Source organism: Mixophyes fleayi, chromosome 2 (genome assembly GCF_038048845.1).
Source record: "Mixophyes fleayi isolate aMixFle1 chromosome 2, aMixFle1.hap1, whole genome shotgun sequence".
In the NCBI taxonomy this organism is placed as follows: Eukaryota; Metazoa; Chordata; class Amphibia; order Anura; family Limnodynastidae; genus Mixophyes; species Mixophyes fleayi.
The window spans coordinates 159,200,531-159,211,036 of NC_134403.1; positions in this window are offsets into that span (position 1 = coordinate 159,200,531).

Consider the following 10,506-nt stretch of genomic DNA (forward strand, 5'->3'; position numbering starts at 1 on the left):
TTTTTGTTAAAGAGGAAATGAGGAAGCGCCAGTTTTGAATGTTGTTTTTTTTATGAGGACATCATTCTTTATTAAAAAATAAAGGCAAGAAGTATGTTTTCACTATTTTCTGTGAATAATCAATTTAAACTTTTATTTGAGAAATGAATGTTAATATAAATATAACATCGTTTTTAAAACATGTTCTGTAATCATTGCAGAAAGAGGGGGAGGGGGTAGATATCAGGTTACTTTAAATTATCTACTATACATTAATGCCTGTGAAGTGTCAATCACATTTTTCAGGGTAAGGTTCAAATCTCATGCTAAAAAGCTTGAAGTCCACAGTAGGACATAGTTTATTAATCTGTGCTCACTGTGTAGTGTTTAGGTTTTTGTTCATCGGCACTATGACACACTATTCCCAGACAAATTTTTAATGCATGTACAAACATAAGTGTCACTCACCGGACCGTGAGTGCCTCTACTCTGGTGCGAGATCCTCCATCTTTTCTACCTACACCTGTGTGGAATCGTGGCCGCTCGCTATCCTGTCATCTGCGCATGCGCAGATCTCGCTATTAACTTCACCTGTCCATGGAGGTGATTGACAGATCAATCACCTCACCCTATTTGAGGCACCTGCAACCCTAGGTAGGGGCCTGATCTTGAAGTCTCATTCCCTGTGAACTTTGATAGGTGTGTGCAGTTCCCAGACTGCTTCCAGCTTTACTCGTTATACAGTTTCTCAAACTGTGTGCAGATTGTTCTTTCTACAGCTTCCACGCTGCTCCCTGCTCAACTCGGCAGCGGTTCCCACACCGCTACAACACTATCATCCCGCTGATCGTGTCACAGCTTCCACGCTGCTCCTGGCTCCACTCAGCAGCGGTTCTCTGACAGTTCCAACGCTGACATCCTGCTGATCGTGTTACAGCTTCCACGCTGCTTCCCTGCTCAACTCAGCGGCGGTTCCCATACCGCTACAACGCTTCATCTCCCAGCTGATTCCGGATCTACACAACTGGGTATGCGTTACTACTATTGACTATTATCTATGCTACTCACATACCAGTTGCATCCGTTATTGTTTATTGCGCAGGGTACAGGTACCCATATAGACTGTGTTTCCGCTTTGCTCCAGTTAGGACTGCTGTCACTCAAGCTCGTTACATACTCACGCTACTACTTGGCGTCATTGTGCATAAACTGCTGTGTTCAGCTTCTCCTCACTGCAAGGCACCAACTATATATACAGACTATTCATGGTGTCTTCCAAGACATTGCTATACTCGCGCTGTTCCCATACAGCCACAGTTTGCCTTTCAACTTCACTCTCCTGCACCTGGACAAGTCCTCACTCCCTCCACAGCAGTGGTACAACTTGCTACTCGCAGACCACTGACTACCCTGCTTCCTATCTACACCTGGATCCGTTTCCTCACCATAGCGGTGGTACAATTTGCTGCCCGCAGACCACTGACTACCCTGCTACCTACCTGCACCAATCCTATTCTTCACATCAGAGCAGTGGTACAACTTGCCGTCCGCAGACCACTGACTCCTCCTCTACCTATCATCACCGATCCACGTCCACTCCTCGTGTCTACATTATCTTCAGTTTCCAGTTTACAACTCCAAGTCGTTGATTGCCTCAGACTATCTCTACTCTCCTGCTGTTGTGTCGCTCCAATCATTCACCTACCTGCTTTGAGGTGCGTGCCATAACCCCGCCTCTCCAGCAGAGTACCATCTGGTAGCAAATCCTAGTGCCCGTGACAATAAGTACATGTATTTCAGATATGTGTATCTTACAATTATTAATGGAAAAACATTCAGATGGACATGTGCTGCATCTGAGTGGTCCAAAAATGCATGGTGATTCCATCCAGGTACAATTTGCAGATGTAATAGTAATTTATAATAGAGAAATATAATTCATGTTTGCATCTCATCCTTTCAAGACTTCATGTAAAGAACCCTGTCTGTTTTATAACATGAAATGAGATGAGATGAGAGAATGTGATGAAAACACATCGTTTGTGGCTGGATTATATAATCCTCATTTTTCCCATTGCAATCATTTGTAATCACCCACATTTCTTAGATTCTCATATCATAATCTTTTTTTCTCCTCTATACCTCCTGCATCCATTCTTTATTTAGCATATTTTCCTTCTCATTGAAACAATTTTTCTCTGCCTTTATTTTTTCCATTTCTAATTTTATGTTTATTCATATTTAATTCTATCCTTATTCATCATTGATAACATTTAACATTTTTCATTTGTTAACCATTTCTTTTACAATTTTGTTTTCATCACATTCTCCCATCTCATCTCATTTCATGTTATATTTCTTGTTTTTTGCATTCTCTTCTCGTGCCTCCACTCCTCCTCCTCAACAATAACAACAATACAGACCCCAGACTTTGGTGTAACACCACTACAGACATCAATCTAGAGGACATCAAGTTACCCCACACAGTGCTCCACAGCTAAGAATTCCTCTTGCTACTTTGTCTATCTTCAGTTATCAGTCTTGTATTATTATAATGTTTGTTCCCAGTGCTAAAGCACTGTGCAATATTATGGCACTAAATAAGTAATGCTAAATAAGACCCAAGTGAAAGCACCTCTCTCTCTCTCTCCCTCTCTCCTCTCTCTCACCCCCCCCTCCCCCCGGTACATCAACTCTTTGCCCCCCTCCATAGGTGAGCAGGAAAAGTGTCACCGAATGGGCGTGACCACATAATATTGGGGACGTGATCCACATAGAGCTTAGCTGTGTTTCTTTAGGCATGACATACTAGGGGAGATTCAATTGCCGGTGATGTGGTGCGCGGACATCCCTAAATGGGATGCAAGGAAAAATGAGTGGATATTTCTGTCAAATCTCTGCCGCAAAGTGTCTTGCGAACGTTCCGGAGACACTTCGCATCTAATTGAATTCCTCCCATTCTGTATTAAAATGGTGTTACTCTCACCTACCTGTTATTGCTTTCACAACCTGCTACTAAATTCTTGTCTGGATCCTGGAATGTTGGGAACTGTTTGGAAAATGTATAGGTACATGAAATATGAAAAATATTTCCACGCCACCCCCTAGGTATATTATCATGCCACCCTCCAGGCACATTATTACACCACCCCCCAGACACATTATGACCCCCCTCCAAGACACCTATTAACACCCCAAGAGACATTATGACTCCCTCCCTGTCCTCTGTACTTACCTATACTGCTAACATCAGAATTAGGCGCCACAGATTCAGTAGCACCAGGTACAAAAGCAAGTAACAAATAGGTGAGGTAATGCACATAAGTACTAAAAAGGTGATCAGCGCACAGAGATCTGAAGCATACAGTATGACACTGAAATGCACGTGAAGATGTTTATAGCCCTTTTGTAACAATGTAATAAAAATAACGAGTCAGTAGTTTCCAATATGGTCTTACCCTGCTCTTTCCCTGCATACACTCGAAATTTCCTCTCCTCGGTGTCAGCGGAGTGCTGGCTTCCCAATCTGAGGCGCGATGTGTAGAAAAGAGTAAGTATTTCCAGATGGTATTCGGCTGTGAGTACAGCTTGTGCAGTCTGCAGTGGAACGCAGGTGAAACTACTGACTCGTTATTTTTATTACATTGTTACAAAAGGGCTATAAACATCTTCACGTGCATTTCAGTGTCATACTGTATGCTTCAGATCTCCGTGCGCTGATCACCTTTTTAGTATTGAATATATATGTTTTTTCAGCAGCAGGAGTTCTCGCATTAGGAGAAGCGCCGATAATCCCACTTTGCTTTTAATGCACATAAGTAGCACAGATGAGTGTGAGTAATGCTCACATGTAATGCAGCAAAATACATGCCAGTATGTACAAGGGAGTCAGACAGTGGACAGACATAGGACAATAGGTAGAGAGGAACCTGCCCATAAGAGATTACATTCTAGAGGGACCAGCTGGGAGAAAAATGGAAATGGCAGGCGAAAGGAGAGGAGGTGATGGATAAAATGGTCAGGAGGTTGTAGGATAGGCTAGCTTGAAAAGGTGAGTTTTGAGTGAGCATTTGAAGGAGTGAAGGTTGGGGGAGAGTCAAGTGAGGCAGGGTAGGGAGTTCTAAAGAATGGGGGCAGCACAGCAGAAGTCTTGGAGGCGAGCATGGGAGGAGGTAATGAGTGGTGAATTGAGGCAGAGCAGAGTGGTCGAGTAGGTATGTACTTCATGACAAGGCCAGAGATGTAAGGGGGAGAAGTGTCAGTAAGAGCTTTGCAAGCGAGATTAAGGAATATGAACTGAATTCTGAAACAGATGGAAATCCAATAAAGGGATTTACTTAGAAAAGTAGCGATGGAGGAGTGACAGAGGAGGAAAATGAGCCTAGCCACAACATTCTATACAGATTGAAGGTCAGAAAAGTGAGAGGCAGGAATGCCAGTGAGAAGGAGGTTGCAATAGTCAAGACGAGAAATGATGAGTGAGTGGACCAGAATTTTGGTTGCTTCCTGAGAGAGGAAGAGACGGATATTCATGATATTACATAGAAGTAAGTGGCAGGATTTGGGGAGGAACTATATATGAGGGGTAAAGCTGAGCGCAGAGTCAAGGGTGACTCCAAGGCAGCAGGCTTGGGTGACAGGAGAAAGAGTTACGTTGTCAACCAAGAGGGAGATATTGGGAACGACAGCAACATCAGTGAGCGGAAAGCTGGTGAGCTTGGATTTGGAGATATTGAGTTTGAGGAAGTGCTGTGACATCCAGGTAGTTACAGCCACAAGACATCTAGATACTTGGGTTATAAAGGCAATAGAAAGGTCAGGGATGCAAAGATAGATTTGCGTGTCATCAGCATTGAGGTGGCATTGGAGGCCAAATGATTTAATAAGTTCACCGAGAGAGGTGATGCAGAGAGTGACGAGCAGAGGACTTGAGGGACACCAATAGAAAGAGGAAGAGGGGGGAGAAAGAGTCAGAAGCAGAGATGTTAAAAGAGCGGCCAGAGAGATAGGAGGCAAACCAGGAGAGAGCTGTTTCTCGAAAACCTAGGGAGTGAAGGGTGGCGAGGAGAAGAGAATGATCGACGGTGTCAAGAGCAGCAGAAAAGTTAAAGGTTATACGAGACGGGAGAAGTGACCATTGGACTTAGCTGAGAGTAAGTCATTGTAAAAAGTGATAGTGGCATTGGGACATGATAGGGAAGAAATGGAAGTGGGGAGGGGTTTGAGGGAGGATGCAAAGGTAAATGGGCCAATGCTGTTGATGGGACGCTGCGTGCAAACAACTTTGGGTGGGAGGGGGAGAAGAGTTAAAGAGAGGGTAAAGGAAAGGAGATTGTGGTCAGAGAGTGGGTAGACAGAATTGGAGACGTTGGCGATGTCACAGAGATGGGAAAACACTAAGTCCAGGGAGTGACCATCACGGTGGTTGGCAGAAGTTGTTCATTGGAAGAGTTAGGAATTTAGAGGCAACTGTAGTAATAGGAGAGTCGGAAGGGATGTTAAAATCACTGATAATAATCACGGGAAGATAAGAAGAGAGGAAAGAGGAAAGCCAGGCAGCGAAGTTATCAAGAAATTGGGAGGAAGGGCCAGGGGAACGATAGATGACAACACGAAGGTGGAGAGGGGAAAAGAGACGGATAGAGTGAACTTCTAAGGAGGAGAAGGTGACGGAGGGTTCAGGGGGATAACACTGAAGGTGTAGTGAGGAGACAGCAGGACACCTACACCACCTACTTGGTGGTCCCCAGGAAGGGGAGTGTGGTGGAAACAGTTTCAGAGAGGGAGATCCAGGTTTCTGTAAGGACCAGTAGACCAAAGGAGTGGGAGAGGAAGAGGTCATGAATGGGAATGAGCTTATTGCAGACAGATCTTGCATTCCAGAGTGTGCAGGACAGGGTAAGGTTTGTGAGAGTAAGGATGGAAATAAGGTTGGCAGGATTGGATATCCGGGGGTACATGGTGATAGATGGTAAAGGGGGGAGTGACAGTGGATAGAAGGGATAGGCTTGGGCATGTAGTATGGAGTAATGATGTGCGGAGCCATGTGGTAGAGTTGGTGGAAATGTGGAATGGAGAATTATAAGGCACAGGTGATGTAGTAACTGAGTTCTTGCAAAGTCATGAAATAGGAGAGTTGGCCAAATCAGTTCAAACTTAGTTTTAACTCTTCATACTTGTGATGGCAGACAAAGCCTTGAGTAGCCTTGATAGTACAGTGATGAGATAGAAGACTGAAACAGCAGAAGCGCGGGAGTGAGGAGGGAGCAGCTGAGCAAGTAGTACAGCAGGCTAATTAAACAGAGGGGATATTGCAGGGAATAAACTGACAGATAAAACAAACTTTCATGAGCTGAGAATGAAATAAGATCAAAGTCCAAAACAGACTGTGGTGTTAAGCTTGCAACCAGGGTGTGATGTGACTATCAGGAGTAAAATATGGAGTTTCAGGTGAATACTGACTGTTGTTTTTGTGTAGCTGTGGTAATGGGTAGAATGTTCTTCTCCTGTTTAACTCTGTTATAACTCTGAATTATGCAATTTAAATCTTAATACACATGTAACTACGCACACTTTGAACTATACACACTAGATAAGCAGTAATCCCTGGCTTGCAGCCATTCTACAATGATTATATATGGTTAACAAACACATGCGATCAGTGTCTTCAATCAGACCCCAATAAATTCCCCCAGCAAGACTAACAATAAAAGTTTTAAATAAACAAGCAGTGAGAGGACAGCATAGCATGGAGTTAGAAATAAAAATTCAGATCTGACACTGGTGCAGCTAAGGTAGGAATAATTACCTATTGATGAAAGAGAGGTTGCAGAGATTAGTCACTTCTCATGCCTGGTATAGAGATAACTAATAATTAAAAAGACACACACCGTCATCACACACTGTCCGGGGAAGGGAGCAGCTGACAGCCCCCACGCGCGCCACCCACTAGAACAAAAAAAACAGGTCCCCGGTAATTTGTACCCGCCCTCCCCCTCTCGGCACCCCTACTTGTAGTGCCACAAGTCTGTAGTATAAATGGTGTCCCTTCATGAAATAATAAATCCAAATTTCTCCAGAAATTAAATGTACGATTATATGCATTAACGTAGCAATTTATGACTACTAAGGAAAGTTAGAAAAACATCTATACTTGTTTTCAATATATATTTGTACTTTGTTAATTCTAACCCTGCAATTATACCTTAGTATCGAATTACACATCACTTGAATGAGCCTAAAGTTAGTGGTGGTAATCAGCATATCGATGCTGACTACCCCGACAAGACTCACCCCGGCGTGACTATTCCGAAGGAGCTGGTTCCCGACCCTGACCAATGACAACTCCTCTTCACCTCTATAGCAGCCAATGACGATGAAGCAAGAAGACGGCTGCAGCTGATGACGTCATTGAGCATGCCGATGGCATTATCGCTGTTGTTAAGGGGGTGAGGTAAGTATGCACCCATGTACAATGTATAATCCTTTCTAAATTACATTGTACATGGGTGCATACTTGCCTCACCCCCTTAACAAAAGTGATAATGCCGTCGGCATGCTCACTGACGTCATCAGCTGCAGCAGCATTCTTGTTTCATAGTCATTGGCTGCTATAGGGGAAAGGGGCTATATAGGCAGGGTCTGATCAGCAAATGTGGCGCTGGAGCCTGGGGGGGGGCGCAATGTCGTCGATATTTATTTTTTTTTCATTATTTTTTTTTTAAATGGAGCTGGGGCCGGAGTCATCGGGACCGCCCCTGGTCTAAAGGAGTGTCACTATCACATGATAGGCAGTCTGGCAGCGATCACTGCTAGCTGCCTGTCAGTGTGCCTGTGGGCACTTCTTACTCTGGTCACGTGAGATCAGGACTTCCACATCTCATGTGACCATAGAAAGAAGAGCCTGGGCCGTACTGACAGGCAGCTGGCAGCGATCGCTGCCAGACTGACTGTCATACACAGTGCTGAAAAGAGGACTCCACAGCGCTGAAGAGAGGACTCCACAGCAGGTAAGTCCATTCTAATGTCTCGGGGAGGAGAGGCAGCAAGTGAGGTGGCTGGAGGGGGCAAGTGAGGTGGCTAGAGGGGGCAGGTGAGGTGGCCGGAGGGGGCAGGTGAGGTGGCTGGAGGGGGCATTTGAGGAGGCTGAAGGGGGCAGGTGAGGAGGCTGAAGGGGGCAGGTGAGATGGCTAAAATAAATTGCTGAGTGGGGCATTTAAAAAATAGAGTAGCTTTGGAGGGGCACGATCTTTGTATTGTGTAGCGGTTATGAGGATGATCTCTGTGGTCTTTACGGTCACTAGAATACTGAATAATAGTCAGTTGGGGCTGGTAAAGTTTTGTATAGCTCTTTGACAACAATTTTCATATATTTTATTGCCTACATATGTCTGTGCTATGGGGCAGTTTTATCCGGCCATAATGGGCTGTTGTGTTTGGACTAAAGGGCCTAATCATTCGGGGTTTGTTAACATTTTGCATTATAATACAATTGCTGCATGTTTTCAAAACAGGACCTCGAATTTCCAGAATCTAGCTAGAAGACAACAAAGCAAGAACAAGCAAGGCTGTAGAACAAGAACTGGTAAGAGAGATTGCACAATCTGTCTAAATGTGAATGCTGGAGAATACTCCTGAATATTCATATTCAAGAGTAGTCCAAAACGCCTATATTGGAGGAAGGGGGAGGGGGGGCGCTACTGCTGAAAGAGCCTAGGGCGGCCGAAACCCTTAATCAGGCCCTGTACATAGGCCTAGGGTTGCTAAGTTGCACACCATTTTTTTCTATGGTGTTGCATTGCTATGGAGCACATGGGGGTATATCAGGCCCCTCAGCTCCAATGCCCTGTGCAGCTGCCACCCATATGCTACTCTTGGCCCTGCTTTTCCCTGCAGTGTCCAGGGTCAGCAGGGAACTTAATGAGTGTGCTGCTGTGTAACTACCAAGACTGCAAAGCATTAATTATGTACAGAGGGGAAGTGTACTCTTGTATTCCTTTCCTCTCTGAACTGGAAGTAAAGTGCAGAGTGAGTGTAAGGGCCCTAGAAAGCTATGGGGGGGCTTCAAAATATGGTGCCCCAAAGTTATAATTATGCACCTTCTCCTTAATCAAATATTTATCTTATGTACAGCAAAAGGTATCTCAGGAATCTTTTATTACCTGAAGCAAGTAGCAAACTTGAATTGAATCATGTTTCCTATGCCTGCAGCAAAGCTGTCCAAATCTCTTTCATAGAGCACTATGGACAGACTAGTCCACCAGGATTGATAGCCACCAATTCAGTTTGACTTTTGGTACTTGGGGGTTGAGGTACCCAGTATTTGCTACATAGGTGGGACATATTTGAATTGTAATGTTATCCTTTAAATAGGAAGGTCTAGGCAGTGCCGTAACTAGACATTTTAGTGCCCTGGGCGAGACAGGGCACCGGCGCCCCCCATCTAAGTGGGCGTGACATTTGCCGAGTGGGTGTGGTCAGCCTAATGTGGGGGTGTGGTTGGCACTTTACTGAAAAAATTCTGTTACACATATTTGCAAATGCATGAAAAGCTAAATGCATGTATATATATTTATATCTATATAGATATATGGCACTGGTTCTATATTAAAGTACAAACCAAATTATTGATATTAGAAGACAGATGGAAAATCAAAGGACATTGTCTCATGAGAGATCTTAATCCTAAAGGCACTGACAGAAGCAAAAGCAGGATATTTTATAGGGGAGAATACATGATTTTTATAGAGGTGGAAATCAACTTTCCCTTTCACCAAAACAATCTGAATCATATTGGATGTATATAATCTGCTAAATTCTACATTTACTATCAGTAGCAAGCATTAGAGACAAATCCTCTATAAGAAAATCAGTGCAACTTCATATTTTGCTCACTAAATCCTGTCTGGAGGGGAGATCCCAGGCACATACAGCCCCTCCACTACCCTCCGTTTCCTATCACTGATCTGTAACAAAGATCTACAAAAGTCACAACCTTACCGTGCGGGATATACAGGGGACACTTTGGTCAGTTGTGTATCCGAGAGTTGTGAGTAAGTTGTGTGTTACAATTCATTCCCGGCATCAGAAGCAGTGGAACGCATGTGCGTTCCACCGAAAACAGGAAGTTCAGCACTTGGAACGCAAATGCGTTCCAAATGCCGAACTTCCTGCTTTCGGTGGAACGCACATGCGTTCCACTGAACTGCTTCTGATGCCCTGAATGAATTGTTGCTTGGATTAGAGCGTGGTTTCTTCTGGGCACAGAGGCAGGTAACGGGTGGCTGCGCCCCCTTTGGGCTTGTGCCCTGGGCGGTCGCACCGCCGTTGTTACGGCTCTGGGTCTAGGCTTCCCTATAGCTGTTAGTCCTGACCTAGCATTGCAAATGAACCTGCTATCATCTATCATTGATTACATTAAGAAAACATTGAAGTTCATGCTGTCCTGCAGCATGAGTTCTTAATCTGTGTTGCTGGTTTCAAAATATGCCTAACCCTAATACACCCACCAAGATTACCTCTGAAAGT